Source organism: Rhodnius prolixus, unplaced genomic scaffold (genome assembly GCF_049639745.1).
Source record: "Rhodnius prolixus isolate KJV_2025 unplaced genomic scaffold, Rpr scaffold_4, whole genome shotgun sequence".
NCBI classification, from domain to species: domain Eukaryota; kingdom Metazoa; phylum Arthropoda; class Insecta; order Hemiptera; family Reduviidae; genus Rhodnius; species Rhodnius prolixus.
Window position 1 is genome coordinate 13,761,752 of NW_027411614.1, and position 23,228 is coordinate 13,784,979.

Genomic DNA, 23,228 nt, shown 5'->3' on the forward strand with positions numbered 1-23,228 from the left:
TTGTCAGAATAATATTTCGAAGTATGAGCGGAATGAGGAATGAGGAGGACTTTTATCAAGTCGATAAAGTAAACCTTTCAAACGAAACTGTAGCCCTTAGCCCTTGATTTAGTTGTAGACGTAGAAGTTGGTACTGTCTTATTATCCACTCTTCGAAGTTCTTACCAGTAAAGCATATACGAGTATGTAAAATGGAAAAATGCCGCAGTTGCAATTTCAGTGCAAGATGATGCATTCTAAAGGCCAAATCAAATTCTTCTTCTTCTTCTTCTTCCTTTGGCACTACGGCCCTTGTAGGACCTTGGCCTCCTTAAGCAGATTAGACCAGCCCTCTCGATCTACTGCCTTTCTTCTCCATTGGTGAATCTGCATTTTTTGGAGGTCATCCTCCACATCTTGCAGCCAACGGAGTCGTGGTCTACCCCGCGGTCTCTTCCCCCCAGGATGTCCTTCAAAAGCTTTGCGTGGGCCTCTCCCACGATCCATTCTTTCTAGGTGCCCCAACCATCTCAGTGCCAAATCCAATTACATGACGAATTTTGGTTGTATTTAAATAAGTTAATAATAATTGTTGTTTTAGTAAAGTTATAACGATATTTTCAAGCTTTTTCTTTCCATTGAACTTACAAGAGTTATTTAAAATCCAATATCTAAACGCATTTTTTTTTAAACGCAAAGTGAAGCAAATCTTACGATCGCATTATTACTTGCTGGATGAGAATACGCACATAATTTAAATAATGTTAACAAAGCCTTACAAATACTTGATTATAATATTTAATATTAAACTTGTTATACATTTAGTAACGATACTGAAAATGGAAATCAAAGTTAATGCTTGTTTTAGTTTGGAGTAATTATACTCGTATTTGGCAGGGAATTGATCTTAGAAAGAATTTCTGGCAGACTAACAAACTAACCTAGTCAATACATTACACACATGGAGTAAACAAAGTGCTCGTTAAGAAATATCTTGGTGCAACCAGACTTTACAGTCAAAACTACTACAGAAACTTCTGAACGCTCCGTTTAATATTTCTAACCTCAAAATCCCTTTTGTTAAAGATCTGGCGAAAGTCATTTTCTCAAATTTCATTCCTCTACAGCAGCTCATCCTAACACTCTAAAACATCACCTATCTTCTTCTGCAATACCAGGTGATCCTCTAAGGAGATTGAAGAAAAGATGGCCCCATGATTTACTCTCATCAGAAGAGCAGCGTAGTATAATACACGATATTGAGGAGTGACAACACTGGGTGTCTTCTCCTATCCATATTCCTGATATTGTGTTTTCATGTACCACATTTCTTTATTGCAACAAAATATGATTGAGAAGTAAATAATTTTACAATTATTTGGTAAGATGGATAAATATTTAACGGGTTAAAACAAGGCTTTCATCCTGGAACTGTTTGATTATCCAAAAATAGCTAGAAGACATCCTAATGCTCGTTTAGATCGAGCGTTTCGAGCTCAGAAACATTATTGTATGCTGAAGATGCAAATATTTCTGTACCTGTCAAGAAGACAATAATGATGTACGATATGTTAATGCGCTCATTGCAATCCATCCTCAAGTTACCACTTAGTTTTAACAAATTGATGCGCAATTTGATATCCCAAATTTCATTAATGAAGCTAAGAAATTCAATAATTTCTTAGCTTCATTAGATGCAGAGGTACTTGACTATCTATAAATAACCCACTCTCTGAAACCAGTATGCAGATTTTTTTAAAAAAAATGTGTTAATACAGGTATTTAAAGAATTGCATGCCAATAAAACCTTTCAAGTTAATGAAAGAAATTCGCTCTTTGGCAGTTACGCAGATCTAAGACGATTATTTAAAAAAAAAAAAATCATTTAGAATTCAAGATGGAAGACTTAAGAAATGCTGTTCACAAGCAGTCAAAAATATGTGAGATAAATATTTCAAATGCCCGATATTGGCACCATTTTTACTTACATTAATTTTAAATGGGCTACCAATCGCCACAAATATTTGTACAAGTATGTTTTTGCACATTTATGAAAAACTGTACATGGTAATTGTAGATAAAAATAATAATCACTTAGCAACCTTAATTAACTATAATATTCATTAATTTAGGTTATTTATACAATTTTATTACATGTTAAACTACGCTTTATAATTAAATAAGTACATAAAGTTCATAATTAATTTTTACTGTCCACGTGCGAACTACGTTCAATTATTTCTAACAATTATATATAACAACTACAATTATATTTCCAAGGACTTTATTAAATATTAATTTAATTATAAATTTCATAAATAATTAGAATTATTGATCAATTATAAATTTCATAAATAATTAGAATTATTTATCAATTATTAATTTCACAATCAAACATATAAAATTAATAAACCGTAATATTGTTGATTGAGTTCAACTAAGGGTTCCCTAAGGTTTGACGTAAATTCTCATTGCTAGAATTAAGTTCCAATATTTCACGAATTAAACTTACTTTTCTCTTTATTGATTTATAATTTTGTGATTCTTCCCTCAACATACTACCTCATTCTGCGCTCCTATCTCTCAGATAGTTTCTTCCAAGTTAGTATTGGCTCCGCAATCTCTTCTTTCTCCACAGTGGGGGCGGGAGTGCCGCAGGGGAGTATACTTGGCCCCGTTCTCTACACAGTATACACATCAGACATACCTGTATAACCCTCTGCACTACTCTGTACATATGCAGACGACACAACCATACTAGCCACAAGTACACATCCTTCATCAGCTTCATACAAGTTACAGACACACTTACATCAAATAGAATCCTGGGCCAAGAAGTGGCGGAATAAAATGAACTCACAGAAATACCAGCATGCCACGTTTACTCTCCGGAGGGGATCCTCTTCGTCCACTGTCCACTTCAACAGCAATCCTCTTCCTTGTACAGATCTGGTGCACTAACTTGGCCTCTACATAGACAAACGGCTCACGTGGAACCCACATACTAGACTTAAAAGATAAGCAATGACGAAACGTGCGAAACTGCTTTACAGACTTCTTGGACGACGGTCCAAATTACCCGTTGATCTCAAACGATTAATATACAGTACTACCCTCAAACCTATGTGGACTTACGGACTAGAGCTGTGGGGTTCAGCCAAACCTACAAACATAGGGACTGTACAGACACTTCAATCAAAACTCCTCCTTAGACAGATAGTTGACGCTCCTTTCTACGTGACTAACCTCACTCTTCACTACGACCTCAAATTCCCTTCATAGACCAACTCGCCAAGCCTAAATATCAAAAATTCCATACTGCTCTCTCCACTTGCTCCAATCCTCTAGTACAGTCTATCGCCACCTCTGACATCCCTAACAATCCTCGCAGTCTGAAGGCCTAAAAATCATATGTGCTACCGCTGGGCAGTTTCTCTCCTCCTGCCTTTCACGCATCCATTTATGCTTCATTCTCAAATTCATATACAAATTGTAAATAACGAAATAATTTTTTTTTTTTTAAATTGTGATTATTATTTCTTTTTGTTTCAAATTGTTCAAAGTATTTAAATTTAACTTCTAAGATAATGAGGCTTATTGCCGTCATGAGCGCTAGTCTCTTCAACTCATTTTCTCGCGTTTTCCAATTTTATTTCTAAAAATATTTTATCAATTTATAAACAGAGACTTTTAACTGTTCCTATTGTAAACATTCAATTCTTGAAAGAATGAATGAAAACATATTTTTTTGTTTTCTGCGACATAGGATTAAAAAAGTAAATAAAGGTCTAATCATACATCTTAGAGTATTGTACTATCGAACATAGAACTGGCAGTGGAATGTCACAAGTCGGTTTACTGAGTAGATACCCGGTAATGGTGTTAGTAGATAACGTCCTCTTAAAGGTGCAAAAAGATCAAGATAGTGACGACGCGATCAAAGCATTGAAAGAGGTTATAAAAGAAAAACAAAAAAGATACAGATGGTGGTTTCAGGGAATTATTTTGCGAGAAATGGTATTTTATAGAAGCTACAAAAAGGAAAGAGTTGCTATGTCCACCTGATCACATGCAAGCTAAGGTAATAAGAGGAGACCGTGAAGAAGGACACTACGCTCAAGAGCGCCCAAAGAGATACCAAAGCTGGATCATCGAGATATTGCATAATGGTAAACAGTATAACGGAGAAGGAGAAAGTACTACTGAAAACCCCTTGCCAAAAGAAGATCTGTCGCTTCATACTTCATCATATTGACCATTTGGGATCTCTAAAATCGACAGCGAAGAATTATAGCCGTTATTAGCGGTTTTAGTAAATTAATTTGGATCGATCCAATTAAGCCCACAACTGCAAGGAGAAGATAAGCTAACTAGAAATACAGACAAAAAACTGAAAAATCCAATGCTTTTAATGTGAGATAGGGGTAAAGCCTTCAGTCAGTAACCAAGAGTTTAAATCTTATTGTGAAGAGGATGGAATTAATTACGACACGCTTGCCCAGGACAGAACGAACAAATTCGTCATTTCATTAGTTTCTAAACTATTGTTAGGTGATCCATCCAATTGGTACAAGCAAGTTGACGACTTTCAAAGCTTTTATGGATTCAAACTTCCAGCGGTGTGTTGGCAGATCTTTTATTGTCAATTCGCCTCTTCTCCTCTTGATGCGGCCCTACCTTCTCAGTTCTGTCTCAGATATTTCTTCCACTTTTTCCTTATTTAAGCTCAACAAATAGCATTCCATCTAGCATTTTTATTAATTTCTCTTTATTATTTTTTTGATTATTACTTGAAACAGCTTTTTCAGTGCTTTTACTTTAGAGACCAGAATAATCATAACTTCCATAATATTGAACAACATATTTTTTCGCTCAGCATCCAGGTGAGTATTAGTTGGGTTTTAGTTAATCCAATGAACGCTTTGTTGAGTTAATCCATTCATTTAACCCTTTCAGTTTTTTTATTAATCAAAACAATATTGCCCACAGAATCCACTCTTATTCATCCCAATACTATCCATCGTGTAATCCTCTTCAAAATCCAATCGAAATTATAAAACATCCACTACGGGAATATAATGGACATCCCCTTACCTCAGTTTATTTATTTTTTGCTTCTTCTCCTCTTTCAGAAAAACAGAAGTATTGTGATCGTGTTTATTAAAGTAAATAAAGGTAAGAGTCCGCTAAAGTATACGGTTTGAGCTTGAAGAAGTGGTTTTTTACCAAACTTTCAGCGAAATTCCCAGAGGCGTGTCCCGCTTCGAAGGACCAGCAAACCAGTGAGACATGTACTATCTTCTAGATTAGGAGGTCTTCTAGACATATCCTCCACTTCTTTGCTCACCAGTCTTTTCTGTGATATAATCTCCTATGGCCATAAATAACCAAATCATTATACCATTAACACAAATGGTAAACGCAACCAAACATAACATGAAAAGCCAGACCAAGTTTACGCAAAGTGGGTTCCGAAGGTAAATTAATCCCACTCTGTATGGGTGTTTCCTGAATCGTGTAAGAAGAGGCCAGCCACCAAAATAATCAACGAAGTAATATAAATCGCCGATAGTTTCAATTGGAGATCCTATTTAGTTGTCACAAGCAAACTCGAAAATAAGCTTTCAGATCAAAATCAGCCAACCAGAAATGTCACTTTGCTAATACAAGTTTTCAGCTTTTGTCATATTTTTTAAATTTAAATCTGGTACGAGGATACCTCGCTTTTCTGTTATCCAAGATGATGAAACTTATTACTTAAACATTGAAGGAAGCCGTGTAATTAGTGCAAATTTAAATAATTCACTTTAAGGAGACAATTCACAGAGTAATTAATTTTTCAAACGTTTAAAATGAGAGTGCTTGCTCCCCTGCTAAGCTGTTGGTTTGCATTAGCTTTTGATGAACCTTAATGGAAAGCCACTGTAGATGCTGCACAAGAGATATTACAAGCTTTTTAGCTTTTGATACCTACAATGAACAACAGAGAATCCCAGGAGATACCCCGTTTTGTAACTTCACCATTGAAGTTTCTATTCCAGGCTCAACTCTTAGATGTCGTATTTTACTTTGTTTTAAAATGCTCCATGATTTATGATTAACAAAGAAAAATGCCACTATTTTATATATTTGGAGGAGGGGGGTTACCTGTTAAGTTGAAAAAAGAGAGAGAGAAAACGTCTTTCTTTAAAGACGTTTTCTTTAAAATATTTACGTAAGCTCATTGGATATATGAGCCATTTACTGCACAAATCGATTAACTCCATCAAACAAAAAATGGAGAAATACAATGAAATAATGTACATTGTTTATCACAATTCCGTATATAATTTAAATTCAAATAAATTAACCGTTATCATTCAGCGCTTGCTACATGAATTTTAGTTGAATTATTGCAACGATTTACATTAGAGCACGGAGTTAATAAAAATATCTTCTGAAATAAATTATTTATTATATAATGGCCAAAACATTTTTTGCCGTATAATAGTGTTAATCTCGTATTTGGTAAATTCGTTATAAATATAAAAAGTTACGGTTGAATTAAGTACTTGGACACTTAAATTTAAGATATTTCAATAAGTGGAGTTAATCGGTTATAGGAAAATTATTCTTTGTAAATTAGTACGACTACATCCCGTTATCTTTCAGTATTTGACAATCTTGAGAAAAGTTATCATTTTTCGCACAAATTACTATTGTTTGGAGCTGACGATAAAATAATTGTTGTATATTTACTCATTTACCCGTATAACAAGGATTTTCATCCATTTTGCGAGAAGGATTTGTGTAAAGAAATTTGAGCTCCGTTCTATTAAGTTTTTGTCTGTATTGTGCACACACAATCTGATATTTTTAAATATATTCCTATAATCCAAACTCGACTTGAATCACAAACTGACAATTTACAAGATACTGTTAAGACCCGTATGGACATACGGAGCAGAAATGTGGAGCTCAACCAAACCCTCTAACTCCAAACGCCTGCAGACACTACAGTCTAAAATCCTACGGAAAATCCTGAATGCTCCGTACTACATTTCTAACCTTACAATACACACTGACCTTCACATCCCTTTCGTCACTGACCTAATAAAGTCTTGCTACCGCAAATTTCACAGCCTCCTAGCTCTCCATCCTCTTGTACAACAGCTCTCCTCTCCTCACCTTCCAGATAATCCTCCTGGTTGCTTGAAGCGGAAGTAGCCTACAGACCTACTAATGTGAGTGCAATATCCACTGAGAAAGAGTTCCATCAATAGGTGGTTGCTCTTACATAACATTCATGAGAACTTAACCAGTTTCATCAAATTTACTTGATGCAATATTTGTTGCAGTTGTAAATATACTAATAAAGTGGAAAAAAATATATATATTACCATAAAAGCAAGAATTTTAGGAGTGTCTAAAAGTATTTGAATTTAATTAATGTGGGCTTTATACCCAACTACCGATCAGATGCATGGACAGGCGGATACCAAAAATACTTTACTGTAAATTTTTCGTGTTACAACATTTGAAAAAAAAATCACTCACCCTATAACCACCCGAAATAGACGACCGTGGCGCCCGAACGTCTAATTAAAACACGCAACAGTCAAGATTGAAGTTATCTGTGCTTTTAAATTTGGCTTCTAAAATAGATTTTAAAATTTAATTATAGAATTCGAACCCAGGAGTTTTGCAATTATTAATTTAGTAGCAAAGTGGTCCTTTTATTAGAACTTATTAATTGTAATAAAATAAATATTCCTACAGCTTGTAATTTTTATGCAGAATAAAAACAAAAATAAAATATTTAAAATATGAGCCAGAAAAAATTTATTAATTATAAATGGAAAAAAAAGAGTTGAAAACAAGAAAGCTAATTATAAATTAATATGTTGTTGGGACAAGTTAACCCACAGACTCACAAACTGCGAGTTAGAAAATTATAATTTGTGCGAGATCTACTTTGCTGTGAGATATAGGACTGCGATGACAAGCATGCTCCTGCTCCTGCTCCTAACCCTTTTTAAATCTACTTCGGTTCGTTGGCTTTACCCTTCTTCTTTTCACCATCAGCCACCCCTCCACCCAGCCTTACCCTTCCAAAAATTGAGTTTCATAAAAAAAAAATTAAACTGGCAAAGATTAATTACACTATCCGGCGGCCCCTCTCTTCACCTATCTTTCCAAAAGTATTCAATGTTCTAAATATATTTTAACAAGGGCTAACAATTTTTACTTTAATTTTCTTTATTATTTATCACTTAGCCGATTCAATATATTACAGTTACTTTTTTCTAACTTTTGATTTAATAAGATTTTGTAGTTTTCCTAACTTTTATAAATAAATTCCTCGTTGTTTTCAATACAGAACTATGAAGAATAATAAATACTGACAACAAACTATTTGGTCCACTCAGTGGTAAGTACACTGGAATCCTACGCTGGAATCCAGCACTTTCAGATTACATTTCTTCTTCTTACGAAATTGTTGCCTATTAACTATTATTAATTATTTAAGAATTTAACCATAACAAGGAAGCAGATCTCCTTACAATATACATACATCTCCATACTCAATGTTAGTCTCCGATATTAAAAATTATGCAAAAGCGGAGTGCTATACCGGAATGGCAGCGGATATACGAATTGTCAAAGGCGAGAAAAGGCCCAATTTTACACAGCCATACAATCTAGTGTCCCCAAAAGACCTTGGTTTTACAGATACAAAAACTACAACAGGAAGTTTGTTAGCGCAGTCATTAGAATGAAGTTTAATCACAATTAAATCGCCGCACCATCTAGCCAGGATTGGGATTGGAAACATCTCATAAGTGTTCCTGTACTTCTGGAATAATAGCAGACGCCAACCATCTAATCCTGGGAATGTGCTAACAATACTAAAGGAAGTGAACGATAACTAAAGGAGGGCTGTGATAACCTCTGGATGTCCGTTACCTGCCAAATTAATACTAAACTGGCAGCTGATGATGGCAGCATTTACACAGAACTCTTTGAGTTCATAACAAACAACAAGATAATTCTATAAACATTCAATATACTAAAGAAGCTACGAAAGAAGAATGTAAATGGCTGATTTGCTAGCTCAAGAGGCCAATAACAAAGGAAAAAAACAGATGAACAGTGAATTCTTCAATTATTTATGCTACATTCCTTATTAGCCTTGTAGTCAAGCTCATCGTAAATTATATATTAAGCTTAAGCTCATTTTCATTGTCATTGTTTCATCTCTACAGATATTATTACTGGAATAAACAAACGTACGAGGGGGATAAATACCCAACAACTCTGTGACTTTTTTGTATTATTAAAATCATTTAATTGGTATACCAAATACTTTCTTGAAAATTCTAACACTCCCCAGTAATGCAGCTTTCGGAGCATCTGTAATTCTCGCGAGAGAGAGGCCCTAATCTGTCCTAACGCCTCTCCACCGTAGTTTTGGTGATGTAGAATTCGTGCTGATATTAATCGTTAGCTATCTTTAGTCGTTTGTTGGTTTCAGCTCCACTGCCAGTTCCTAGTTTTTTCTAAGTTTCTCAATTCACGAATTGTTTCTTTCACTAGGTACCGCAATGTCGATTATACTTGTTTTCATAATTTCTATGTCGATTACGACCATATCTAGCTTATTCAGCAGTTTATTTTATTTTTAAAAAAGGTTCCGATGGTTTTATTTTAACTTGGGGTAAGCTAACTGAATAAACTTAGATTGGTAGCTTACTATTTGTAATATATTCCAGGCAAGTAGACATTAGGGCAATACTAGAAAAGACAACGCACTTGGGGATTCTTTTTAAAGTGCTATTTGATTAAATTCTTCGGTATTAGTGCAAAATGTGAAAATATAGTTAGAAATAGAGAAAAGGTAAAGCAAGGCTCATCGCTCAAAATAAATTTTAAAAAATAATAATAAAAAATTTTACTGGTTTAATCACTGGCTCAAGAAATAACTGAACCTTGATAGTAGATTCAAGGATTTTTATGATCGTATTGGTTTTTTTCAACCGTTGTTGATGGATGATTTTTGAGGAATATCGAGGTGCGGTCATCAATAAATAAAACTTTTTTCCTTTATACCAACGTTATGGTAATTTTTACTACCTTCTTCAGGGTCTGTACAAAAGGAATATTACACTAATATACGAGGGTCGTTTGAAAAGTCCGTGCAAAGTCAGAGAGATAGCACTACTGGCGCGTATCGAGGTTATGTTTAGTTAGTAGCATCTCTTGGAAGAACACACACCAAGTTTCAGCCAGATCGGTCCATTTCTTTGGGTTTGGCATTCGTTTGAATCGAGGAAGTCGAGTGATTTTCAAAAAATGGACGAAAAAGAATTTCGTGTGTTGATTAAACACTACTTTATGAAAGGCAAAACGCCTCAGGAGACTAAAGAGAAGCTTGATAAACATTATGGTGACTCTGCACCTTCGATTAGAACAGTTTATAAGTGGTTTCATAATTTTCGGAGTGGCCATATGGGCACAAGTGACGCTGAACGTTCTGGACGCCCTGTTGAGGTTACTAATCCAGAAATCATTGATAAAATCCATGATATGGTGATGGATGACAAAAGAGTGAAAGTGCGTGAGATTGCTAGTGCTGTGGGCATCTCGAATGAACGGGTACATAATATTTTGCATCAACTTTTGGACATGACAAAGCTATCCGCAAGATGGTTGCCGCGATTGCTCACGCTTGACCAAAAACGAAATCGTGAGAAGTGTTGCAAGGACGGTTTGCAGCTGTTCCAGAAGAATCCGCAGGACTTTAAGCGTCGTTTCGTCACTGTGGATGAAACATGGATACATCACTACACTCCTGAGACCAAAGAACAATCTAAACAATGGGTTACCAAGGGAGAATCTGCGCCAAAAAAGGCAAAGACCGTTCCTTCGGCCGGAAAGATTATGGCGACTGTCTTTTGGGATTCGCAAGGAATAATCCTCATCGACTATCTAGAAAAGGGTAAAACTATTACAGGTGCATATTATTCATCGTTATTGGACCGTTTGAAAACCGAGCTGCAACTCACACCTCAGCAGTTGTGGTCGCAAAATTAATGGAAATAGGGTTCCAACTCGTTTCACATCCCCCCTATTCTCCAGACTTGGCTCCCTCGGACTACTATTTGTTCCCCAATATGAAGAAATGGCTGGCGGGAAAAAGATTTTATTCAAACGAGGAGGTGATTGCAGAAACGAATGGCTATTTTTCAGACTTGGACAAATCCTATTATTCGGAAGGGATCAACAAACTAGAGCAGCGTTGGACGAAGTGTATAAGCCTAAAAGGAGACTATGTTGAAAAATAAAAAAGCTTTACCCCAAAAAATTAAGTAGTTTTTATTTTTGCACGGACTTTTCAAACGACCCTCGTAGATATAAAATTGAAAAAGAAAAACATTCCAAATATTTATTTATTATATTTATCTATCTATTTAATTTCATGTTTTAAAAATATTTTCATTGTTTATTTTATTTTGGTTTTCAATTTTATCTATATTAGTGTAATATTCCTTTTGTACAGACCCTGAAGAAGGTAGTAAAAATTACCGAAACGTTGGTATAAAGCAAAAAAGTTTTATCTATTGATGACCGCACCTCGATATTCCTCAAAAATCATTTTCTTTTTTATTAAACAACAGTCTTAAGTTATTGATTCCCCCACACTAGACTAAAAAGAACAGAACTAAACAGACGCTATCGACTACTTAAAAGACTCTTAGACGATTGATCTAAACACTCTCTGGTCAACAAAAGACTGATTTATACTTCTATTTTAAAACCCATCTGGGCTTATAGAATAGAACTGAGAGGTCCAACCAAACGCTCCAATCTCTAATCTCTTTAATCTAAAATATTTTTATTTATTGTTCACGCTCCATTTTATTTCTCCAACCTGACTATACACACTGACCTTAACATTTCTTTTATCGCACAAGTCGCTAGAAAACACGATTCAGAAAATTCCATTTCAGCCTGCAATTTCATATAAATCCTCTAGCACAAAAATCTTTCTTCAAGAACTTTTCCTGACAACCCGACAAGACGTCTTAAAAGATAGTATGGCCTCGTGATCTTCCTCTCAAGTGAAGAGAGTGACTAACAGTCTAATGTTTTGGAGTGTTACTGGTGGGTAAGTTCTCCTCTCGTTTGCTTCATTTGTTACTCTGCTATCACTGTTACTTATACTCGTAGCGCCAACGCGCTGATTGTAGCAAAAAATAAACGAAAAAAAAAATTATTGAATAATAGGTATATATAAAATTCCTTGTTATAAATTCTGTTTGTGCTTGGGTGCACATACTATACATGTATGTATGCATAACTTCAATATGTAAATTTTAATACTAGAGGGCGGTAGTGAGCTGTAAAAGGAGAACGAGTGGTTAGTGAGTTATCTGGTGGAAACTGAAACGAATCCCATTCGTGCAGAGACTGAACCATCAAAGTGGTGCTTAATTAAAAGCACTCTACACGTGTGCGTGCACCTACTTACAAACATACGGAGTCCTGTTTCGAAACAAAAGTGCCCTCTGCTCTTCTAAAAGCTAACCTTTGTGCTTTTTATTCACCGGGCGATATTTGAAATATATATTTTGGTTTAACAGAGGCATATCTATTGTGTATATCTTTACACTTGCATAGTTCTATTTATAGTTTCAGCTTTTATTTTCACTTACTACTTTTAGGAGAAGAATTGCGGCTGTAATATTCTTTAGAAATTAATTTCTGTTACGGCAAGTAAATAAATATTAAAGTAATATTCAACAAACTTCCAACATTTGAATAATATTTTAAACTTACAATTTACCATTACCATTTACCAAAACCGTATCATACAGTGATAAGGCAAGTTACAGAAGAGCGTACACTATTTGCGAGAACTGCACTGACCCGAATTTTGCTTAAAAATGATTGTAGTAAAAGTTATAATAGATTTAGAATTCCTCCAACTGACGTTTGGACTTCGACAAGAGACTAACCCACATACTCGACTGAAACGACAAGATGTGAACAGACATTATAAACTACTTTCTAGAATAACTGAACGCAGATCAAAATCTACAAGACACTGTTAAGACCGATATGAACATACGGAGCAGAAATGTTGGGCTCAAACTAAACCCTCAAATTCCAAACGCATACCTACAGACACTGCAATCGAAAACGGAAAATTCTGAATGACGAGGGCAGCGAGAAAAAAGAAAACAATCAACGCGAGGCATCTGTGTTAGTTACAGAGTCTGACGCCTTCGGCCAAAGAAAAAAGAGGTATATCTTTTTGATTAGATTCGAGAAGAAATTGAAAGGAAAGGAAATATTCAGGCGAATTTTGCTCTTCCCTCTGCAATTTCGAATAAGAGGAAATTACCGAGCGAAGAACTTTTATTTCTCGAAAGGCAGCAGGAAAGAAGTAGTACCTGGGTTGTGTCATCTAACAAGAAGGCTGAGAGAGGACGGACAATTACAATCAGCCATGGCAGGGTACATTGCAAGTGTGGAACTTTATTTTGAATTGGGACTAGTCTTTTGTGAGTTAATTATAATTATTGTTGTTGTGTTAAACTTATTAGTTCAAGTTTTCTTCTGTATTTTTCTCTTGAATTAGCATTATTAAGTTGATTTGTTTTTTTAAATTTGTTTCTCTGTAAAGGAACTATTTTTTCTGTTTTTGTTCAATAATAATCATTACCTTGCACCAAACTGCATATCTAACCTCACCATTCCTACTGACCTTCATATCCCTTTTGTCTCTGATCTAATCAAGTCTCGATACCGCAAATTCCACTGCCTTTTAAATCACCATCCGGACAATCCAAAATTTGCATAACCCCAATTTTTATATTTTTCGGACGAGAACCGGTGTATTCAACGTGGTATGGCCGTTGGCTATAATCAATCTTCTCCCAGTTAAAGTAATTGTATTTCAGTCTATGCTTGCATTACTTATTAAAATTTTAGATATGCCTCACTCTCGTTTGCTCAGAATCTCTTATAACGCTCTCTTTAACTTGGATAATTCGTTTTCTAGTAAGGATAACAACTGGGTCTCCAATTTGAAAAATATATTCATCTCTGTGGGTTCATTGGATCTCTTTCACTGTCAAAGTGCTGCTGTACTGAGAAAGGAATTTTACAACCTTATTAACAAATATAAAAATAAATGTGTCAGTGAGGACATTGATTTCATTCTCAACTCCAAATACAACTGTTTATATAGATCCTTAGCTACACTCGGATTACCAGAGCCATATCTGGATTGGAAAGTAAATATTAAAAAAGTGAGAGTGGTAGCGCAATTAAGGCTGTGCAATTTGTCCAAGGCAAGGTTCTATATTAATGAAACCTGTTATGAATTTGATGAAAAGAATCTTTACCTCATTTGTAACTCTTTTTCTCCAGATTCAATTGTTCATTTCCTCTTTGAATGTACCTCACTGTTACCCGTCAGAAGTCACTTTCTCTACACGTACCATTCTTCAAATGAATCTAAAAATGATAACCTTCTCAAGCTGTTAGACATAAATAGTGTGCAGCAAATTAATGATATTTACAGTTTTATGCACCAAGCTCTGAAGCTCAGAAGTTCTTTGCTCTTAGAGTGATGACTGTTGAGTAATTTATGTTTAACTAATTAAGCTATTTTCACTCATGTACATGTGTCTATGAGTTATGTTTTAGTTATCCACTTGTTTACCTCATAAAGAATAGTTTCCTTTATTTTATTACTATATTAATGAAATGCTATTTTATTTATTTATTTTGCTTTATTTTATTTTTCTATTTTGTATTTTTCATTTATTTACTTCTATTTTTATTTTTACTGTTTGTACATTTTTGTTACAACTCCCAGCTAAAGGTATTTACCTATAAGCTTGTAAATAATAATAATAATAAAAAAAAAAATATATATATATATATTTTTCGATTTTCGAGGAACAACAGCGTTTTAAGATTCCTTCTTTAAATGTCCTTGCAGAGAATATAGTTTTTAATAGATTTTATTAGATAGATTTTTCAGGCGTAATTAATATTTTTACTTTATTAATAAAATTTTATATTTTTTTTTTATCATTTTCCTTACATTATTTTTTTAAAGAAATAGAACAAAACTCTGCTGTAATTTGATTCAGTTTGTTTACTATAACTTGTCATAGATATCAATTTCCGCACATTAATTCCTATAATGGAAGCAATACAGGGGTAGATCAGTGACAATCGATATATGCAGGAAATAAGCAATTAGTTGGGTTCTATTACGATGTCAATGTTTGTAAAGATGACAGATTAGATCTCTCAATATTTCGTATTTTCATTCTGTTTTATTTTTAATTTTTATTAAATAATTTTTTTAAAGTAACAAAAATACTATATTCACTCTATATTCTAAATACTCTATTTAATTAGAGAATTAAATTTAATTAAAGATAAAAATTGATTCATTTGAATCAAAGTAGATGGTTCTCAATTAAATAAAAATTCCAAAGCATTTTTTAATAAATATTTCTAACTTCCTTTATTAATGTACACCTCGCAAGGCAATAGAATTAACTATGCGGAGATCGAAACTAACCAATAACTTATTAAAACCTTAAATTACAACTACCTCTAACTTAAAACAGTGTAATCTAGCGTCCAGGAAACGATATTCTCCTCATATAAGGAGGAATTCCTCTAAAAAGGGCACAATAGCAGAGTTAGAAAACTACCCAGGTAATCCATTTCCCTTGAATATTAGTGATGTCCGGTATTTTGTAACCGCTGAATAATAGAGCTTTAATGTGCTGAACAATTTTGATTACGATTTATAAATTCTGTTTTCTTCTGGAATTGTAAAATGGGATTAAATCCTTGCCACATTTTCTGCATTTTCCATTAACCAAGGAAATATAATAAAGATCTTCATTTCTCCAAGACAGTCTAAAAACAGAATGCAGTCACAATTATAAAGTGAATATGAACTTGCTAGAAAAGTACATAGTTAAGTGCAGCCAGTCGCTTAGTTGGCAAAGTGGTACATTTAGAGAAAAAGAACAGAATTATTAACTAGAGGCTTATACAAAAACCCTTTGAATTAAGTTTGTCTGTCTAGAATAAAATGTGTGATGTATAAATAAAAATTCAGAACTGGATATAAATGACAAATCAAACTGGCAGTGGAAGTGTTTAATGGTGGAAATTAGACTAAGGTTCTACTGGCGATTTATACAAGTTAGTTCCTTCTTTTTTGTTCAGTTTTATCCCTGAAAAATCGTAACTTTTGTAATAGGCTTATAATTGATTGGATTGATTGATTATAATTAACTATAAAAGCTCAATTTTAATAAAATTTTGCGGAGAAAAATACAGAAAGGTGGTAAGGTCACTTTCATACATTAAGTTTTCAGAAGTGAAAGTAAATATATCAATGAATCGATTATTAGCTGACTGTTATGAATTAATTAGCATAAAAGCTATTCACAACTTTGGACAGCGTTCATTCATAATTGAAAAGAAATCGATTAGGGCCGTAATGGGCCATGAAGGTAATCATTATAATTGAAAATTATCTTGAACGGATTCAGTGAGAATGCTTCGCAAAATTAACTTATATGAGGATTTTTTTTAAATTGTAAACTGTTTTTAAAAGTTTGTATTTTTTAAAGGTAAACTAAAAAAAAGTTACCAGGAATTGGATTAAAAAACAAAGTTTGTTTCAGAAACATCAGTATTTTCAATTACTGCTTTAGAAATTCCAGAGAATTGGGCACAAACTTATTGACTATCAAGCTTTAAAATCCAGTAATACAGAAGCTTTTTCAGCCTTTTCTCACAGAATACATCAACCTAAAACATTATTTCAACCACCCACTCCAATAGGCTACTCGCTAATTTAGTTTTAATTAATCGTGAAACTGTGTTGTTGACGAGGCGATTTATATCATTTTTATTGAATTTTAACAAAGTGGACAGCCAAGCCTACTGAGAAGTTTTATTTATTGTAATCAGTTTTCAGAAAAGTGACTAAATTCTAATTTTGAAGCTATAATCTAAGATGTAGATTCATTTCTTTTTTCAAATTTTACCTTCGGGGGCTGTCAAAATGAATGAAAACAATCAGTGTTACCCTCTTGGATTTTCTCCGCTTGCAATTATCAGAACTTTTACTCGTATAACTTAAGATTAAAGGATTATTAAGATATACTGAGTAAAATTCTGCTTTTGGTTTTGCACAAACCTTTTTAACTTTAAACCTCTTTTTAGAATAAATGCGATTCATCAAAATAAAATGTAGTTGTGGAATAACTGGGCGATGCTCTCAGGTAGTACTTGAAAGAGAGCTTAAAAGAACAGCTTCCCGCGAAGTTTACAAAAACATCAATTTTTTTGAGACAAGATTTCTGATAAAAGTGATCAGCTCTTATCGAACAAAGTACATAATTTCTAAAAGAAAGATTATTTATCAATCTCCTTAACAAAAACTTACAGTTTAAAATGTTAAGTATAAGGGTTGATTAAACGCCAAAAGGTACACAAATCAGCAAGTACCCATCATTTCATTTATACTTCATTGATATGATTTAAGTAATTTTACTGCATTAACTTTTCCTTCACATTTTTAGAATTTATTAGATGTCACAGACCCTCATGCTGGCCATTTTCGTCTACAAAATATATGTTCAAGTAGCACTGTAGATTGACTGTAACATCTAGTTATTTATAATAATCAAACTATTAATTTCAGGTTAAAAAGAAAAACGTTATAAAAAATAAAAAAAAATTATGAGGCTAAAAAATTCAAAACCTTTTTTAAAAAATGCTTACACCAACATACATCAATGATTTTGTTTTATTAATTTATTTTTATTTTTAAATAAAAATCGTCGGTTTAAGTTCATTCTTCGATTAAAGTAATTGTTATTGTATGAAGTAGTCAAGGGGCCTTACATAAAGGGGGCTAACTCCTCTCCCATTCGATGTACAGCGTCGAGACCCCCAAAAGGCACATCTACATAAAATTCCGACTCGAATGACACCTCATTCATGAAAATCGGTTCCCGCGTTTAGGCGCTACGTTGTTTACAAAAAAGGTAACAAGAAGAAGAAGAAGAAGAAGAAGAAGAACAACAACAACAAGAACAAGAACAAGAACAACAACAACAAGAACAACAACATTTTTTGAAAAAGCCGTTTTTGCTCATTTTCGGCAACTTTTTTCTCAAAACCTGTTAGATCTGGGTTGTTGCAAAAAAATTACAGTCATAAAGGAGGGTTTGCCCTATATTTTAAAGAAAATTTGGGAATTTTATCTTTTATAGAAAAAGAGAAAAAAATTGTCAAAGTTGGGTGTTTTTCAACGTTACGCTTTTTCGTGCAGTTTTTGACGATCAACCCTTATACAACTGTCCTACCGGACAGTTTTAATAACAGAACGGAACAATCATGTCGTTAAGAAACCTAGAAAACAGTGTAAGAGGGAGAGAGATGATGATGAGTTATTTGGAGGTAGCTGTGTTAATGATAATAAATGTGTGATGTGAATGTGAGATAACTAGTAATAAACTTCTATAAAATTGACGACGATACATTCTAATGTATAAATACAAATGCTGAGCTAGTCTTGCTTTATTTATGAATGATTAGAGAAAACATATGAAGAAATATCGCTGTAACGCTGGGGGTAACGGTTTAGTATTCTGAAACGTAGCGTTGGTAATTGGTATTAATGTTATTGGATCGTTCTGCTACCGAGTCTATTTCTTTGAAGTTTTGGTTGATGGTCTGATAGAAAAAGATGTTCCTTTAACTTCTTCCTTTTCTAGGATGTTCCCGAAATGCCATTCTTACAATCTAGATCACCTATTCATGGATTGTCCACAAACTGCCCGAACTACCAGAGACATTTATAGTTCCATGCCTTGTCCAATTCATCAGAAAAAAAAAATAAATAAATAATCTGTTACTGTAGTTTATTACCTTCTAGAAATTTGGGTTAAAGATTAGATTGATTTTCTTGACCTACTTAAAAGAAAACTATGCGCTATTTACGACAATAACAGATTTCATCGGCAATGGCCAATGAAAATATATTTTCTGGAGACAAGTTTCTTTATTTGGTATTTCTTTACGTTTAGAGTGATATTGGCACCCTTCTTCAGCGGATTCTAAAAATGGGTGAAAAGACTGTTACCCAAAGTCTTTCAAGAGGCCTCCCAATTATTATTAAGGGAGTAAAATCTGTTGGCTCAAGGTGGAATTTAAAGATATTTTGGGTTCAGAGAGAAGAATTTAGTATTAAGGATTTATTAACTAACACTTATCTGGTAAACCGTTAAACTTCAAAGTTGTCGCATTTAAATAGGCATAGGATTTTAAAACTAGGAACAACAAAACTAAAAAGTTAACTAAACATTAATTAAAGAAATAATGAATAAAATATTGCATTCAATTAGAAAAAGAGAAATCTACACAAATTAGTGGAGAGGTTTATTGCGAGGAAGATCGACTGCTTTCTTACTCGTAAGAGGGCGTTTTTCCTTCTCCTACAAATTGTGGAGGTAGATTATAAGTTTATAACACTTGTATGGCGTAGTACAGGTATCCTTTAACTAGTTCAACACTTGATATACCAGAGTAATTCGTATTTACAACAATTTAAAGTTCATTTATCCTAGTCTCTCCGTCACTACAGTATTTTTAGGGCTAATAAAGAACATTTCTAAGTTATTGTATGCAGCGTGATGCCCCAAATATGATAAAAATCAATACAAATTGTAGAAAACAAAATGGAAAGAATTAAAATTCGTTAAAAAAAAAAATAGAAGTACTCTAGGAACAGTGAAAAAGATAACAACACGTGCAAATGTGTAGATTGTAATCGTGCATACTGAATACACACGCCTCCATTCCTTCATTCATGAATAAATCATGGTGTACAGAATAATAAAATAATGGTTTATTACCACCCTTTTTAAAAAGCTCCTGAAACGTAGAGAAACAAAATAGGAATTGATCTCCAAAATACACTGTCTTAGGCAATTGCCGATAAAAGCATTTCTTATTATCATTTAAAAGTCTAATGATTCATTAGTGAATTTATTTATGTGCTTTTTACTATTTCTGCTGAATCACAATATTGATTTAGCTCTCTGTGTGTTAGCCTCATCAATCGTGTGTGTTAGGTGAGAATCGAAGCAGAGAAGACAAATTTTGAGACCAAGCAAATTAAGGAAAACTTATATGGTAGATGAATATTACAGTTATCTCTTTCACAGTTTTTATCTCACCTATATCAATCTGAATCTCGACCACTGTACCACTTTACAATACTCATTAGGCTCCCAATGATAATATATTTTCTTCACTGGCGAAGAAAAATAAACTTAACCTGGACCATATTATAAAAGAATATCACCAATTTGATAATTCTATTCTACATTCTATTAATAATGGATAACCTTCTTTCATCACCAGAACAATGTCATCCCGATGCATAATAAGATAACAAACGAGGTGGTATGCGGCAACCTCACCAATACTTTCTGACTGTCAAAACTTACTCTCCAAACTTAAACAATCGGGCGACAAAAATCCATCCCTTATATTACTGGAAACATTACAACTACTTAAAAACACCTGCAGTTAAAAGAAAAGGTAGTCCGTCTAAATCTGTGTTAAGTTAAGGGCCAGTTCGGGTTGAGAGGCAACGAAATGAGATGATTAAAACAATAAAACATGTAAATAATAATATAATAATAATAATAGTAATAATCATATAATAATAAATACATTTTTATTGAAGGTAAGAGGTGAATTAATTCAGCTAATTCAGACTAATTGCAAACCGATGAGAATCGTATTGATGAAAAGTTTTCGAGATAACATTGGCTGTGGTGAATAATTTCGCCATTTAACAGTTTGTCAACTTTTACGCATATTGTTTTATTTGATGGGCTGTTCGGAAAGTAATTTCGTTTTCTCCCAACACAGGACTTAATTGTCAACTTCACACTTAAGTCGCATAAAATTTTATATTTTAACAGCTGATATAACAAGGCTTGCTTGTGAAAATGTTCGATTGATTCTAGGCAATAGTTTTTGGTTGATAGCTGCTTGATTTGGTAATAGTTTCCAAATATGGAAAGCGAAAATCAGCAGTTTCGGCATATTTTACTTTTTTTACCATCGAAAAGGTAAATATGCTGTTCTAGCAAGAAAAAACTTATCCAGTGTGTATGGGGAAGATGTTTTGAGAGAAGGCCGGTGCCAAAACTTGTTTACAAAATTTCGAATCCGGCAATTTTGATGTTGAAGAAGCACCACGTTTTGGAAGACCAGTTAATGCTGATGAAGACACAATAAAGGCACTAATTGATACAAACCGGCTAATAACAACCCGTGAGATCGCTGAGAGATTTTAAATTTATCGAATTCGACCGTTCATGATCATTTGAAACGCCTACGTTTACTCAAAGCTCGACATATGGGTTCCTCATGTTCTCACGGAAAGAAATTTGTGTGTTCGCGTTGACGTCTTGATATGGCTTCTCAAACGTCAAGAAAATGATCCATTTTTGAAGCGCGCAATCACTGTGGACGAGAAATAGGTTGTCTACAACAATGTTAAACGTATGAGATCAAGGAAAGGTAGTCCGTCTAAATCTGGGTTAAGTTAAGGGCCAGTTCGGGTTGAGAGGTAACGAAATGAGATGATCTATCCATAGCTAAAATGTTAATACCAGCAGAAACCCAATATTATAAGAAATTGAGCCATGAATATGTGAGATAGAAGAATGTTAAAGGTACATTCGCCGTCAGGCTAAGGAAATTCTTGGCCTGTCAAAAACGGCTATTGTTGGCTTCAGCAGGTCCCGGATCTGCCAGTTGGTTCAGGTGTTGAGTGGACATGCGAATTTAGCGTATCATCTTTTTAAATGTGGCCTTACCCAGTCGCCAGTTTGTGCTGGATGTGGTGAGTCCGATGAGACTGTGCGGCACGTTGTGCGGCTAAAACTAGATTTCTCGTCTTCGGGAGGCCAAATGTCTCCCTACCGGAGATTGTGGCATCTGGCAATCTTAATGAACTTTCTAGGTTTATTCAGTGCTCTGGGCGATTGAGTCGCCGTGCTCCCTAGTGTCCTGTTTCTACTTTATTAGTTTATTGTACTGGCATCTGGCATCCTTCAGCCGATTTGTTGTTTTAAAGCCCCGGTATCTCTTATGAGATGAGGGGTGGGCGGGGAATAATGGGCATTTTGGATTGCCTGCGTTCCTTCCCCTTTTTGATGGTAACGCCCTTTTATTACAATCTACAATCTACTGGAAACATTTTAACAACTGAAAAACCTGCAGGTAAAAGGAAAGGTAGTCCGTCTAAATCTGGGTTAAAGTTTAGGGCCAGTTTGGGTTGAGAGGCAACGAAATGAGATGATCTAACCATAGCTAAAATGTTATTACCCGCAAAAGCCCAATATTATTTGGAATGGAGCCATGAATATGTGAGATTGAAGAGTGTTAAAGGTACATTTTATATCAGGTAGAACCTCACATCTCCACTAAAACCACGGTTTCATGCTTTCAGCGAAAATAGGCAGTATGATACTTTGATAAGAAGGCTGAGAATCGTGCAGGAATCATGATTAATACCAAATTTCCGTGCGCACCTTAAGCCCACCAACATTTATCTAAGAAATTAGGGAATTTATCTAAGAATCGATGCGGAACACATGGATTATAGCCTGCGAATAATGGAACTATTGTAGGACTCTATAGCTATAGCTATAGCAGGATGTAAGCTGTCTCCGAACTTAAAGTCCTTATTAAACAATAACGAAACAAACATATAACTGTATAACTTCATAAAAAACTAAGACAGAACTAAAAATAAGCCTACAATAAGAAGAAATAGTCCAAAATAGCTAAATAATAGGCAAAATATAAGTATAAATAGAGGCGCCACGGTAGCCGAGCGGTTAGAGGCGAGACCTGCAAAGCTAAAACACTCAACAGCAAAAAAAACCGGACACTTAATATTTTTTATATTAAAAGCTGATTATCAGTAATGTGTTTGTTTTTGTGGGTAATCTGGTTATTACAGAGAAGGAAGGGTCTAAGTCCATGGAACTAATCCCTTCAGGATTAGTAGGGCACGAGATAAGACTCAGATGTGGCTTATTTGTCTTGGGGCTGCTTTACCTGACGGAACTCTTCTAAACTGTAAGTAGGTTTTCGCACCTTTAGAGATCTTTAATTTA

The 23,228-nt window shown here is 34.2% G+C and overlaps 1 protein-coding gene across 4 annotated transcripts in view; it reads right to left on the reverse strand.

Moving 5' to 3' along the window:
• The window catches only part of LOC141455326 (uncharacterized), a 172,021-nt gene that overhangs the window by 114,774 nt on the left and 34,019 nt on the right, over positions 1 to 23,228 (reverse strand). For 2 of the 4 annotated variants that reach the window (XR_012459198.1, XR_012459197.1), the window contains exon 3: positions 14,310 to 15,915. The exons of the other annotated variants lie outside the window; for them this stretch is intronic. The gene's annotated coding sequence lies outside the window, so the exon portion shown is untranslated. Of the gene's footprint in view, positions 1 to 14,309; positions 15,916 to 23,228 lie in introns of those variants that run through there. 4 annotated transcript variants of the gene reach the window in all.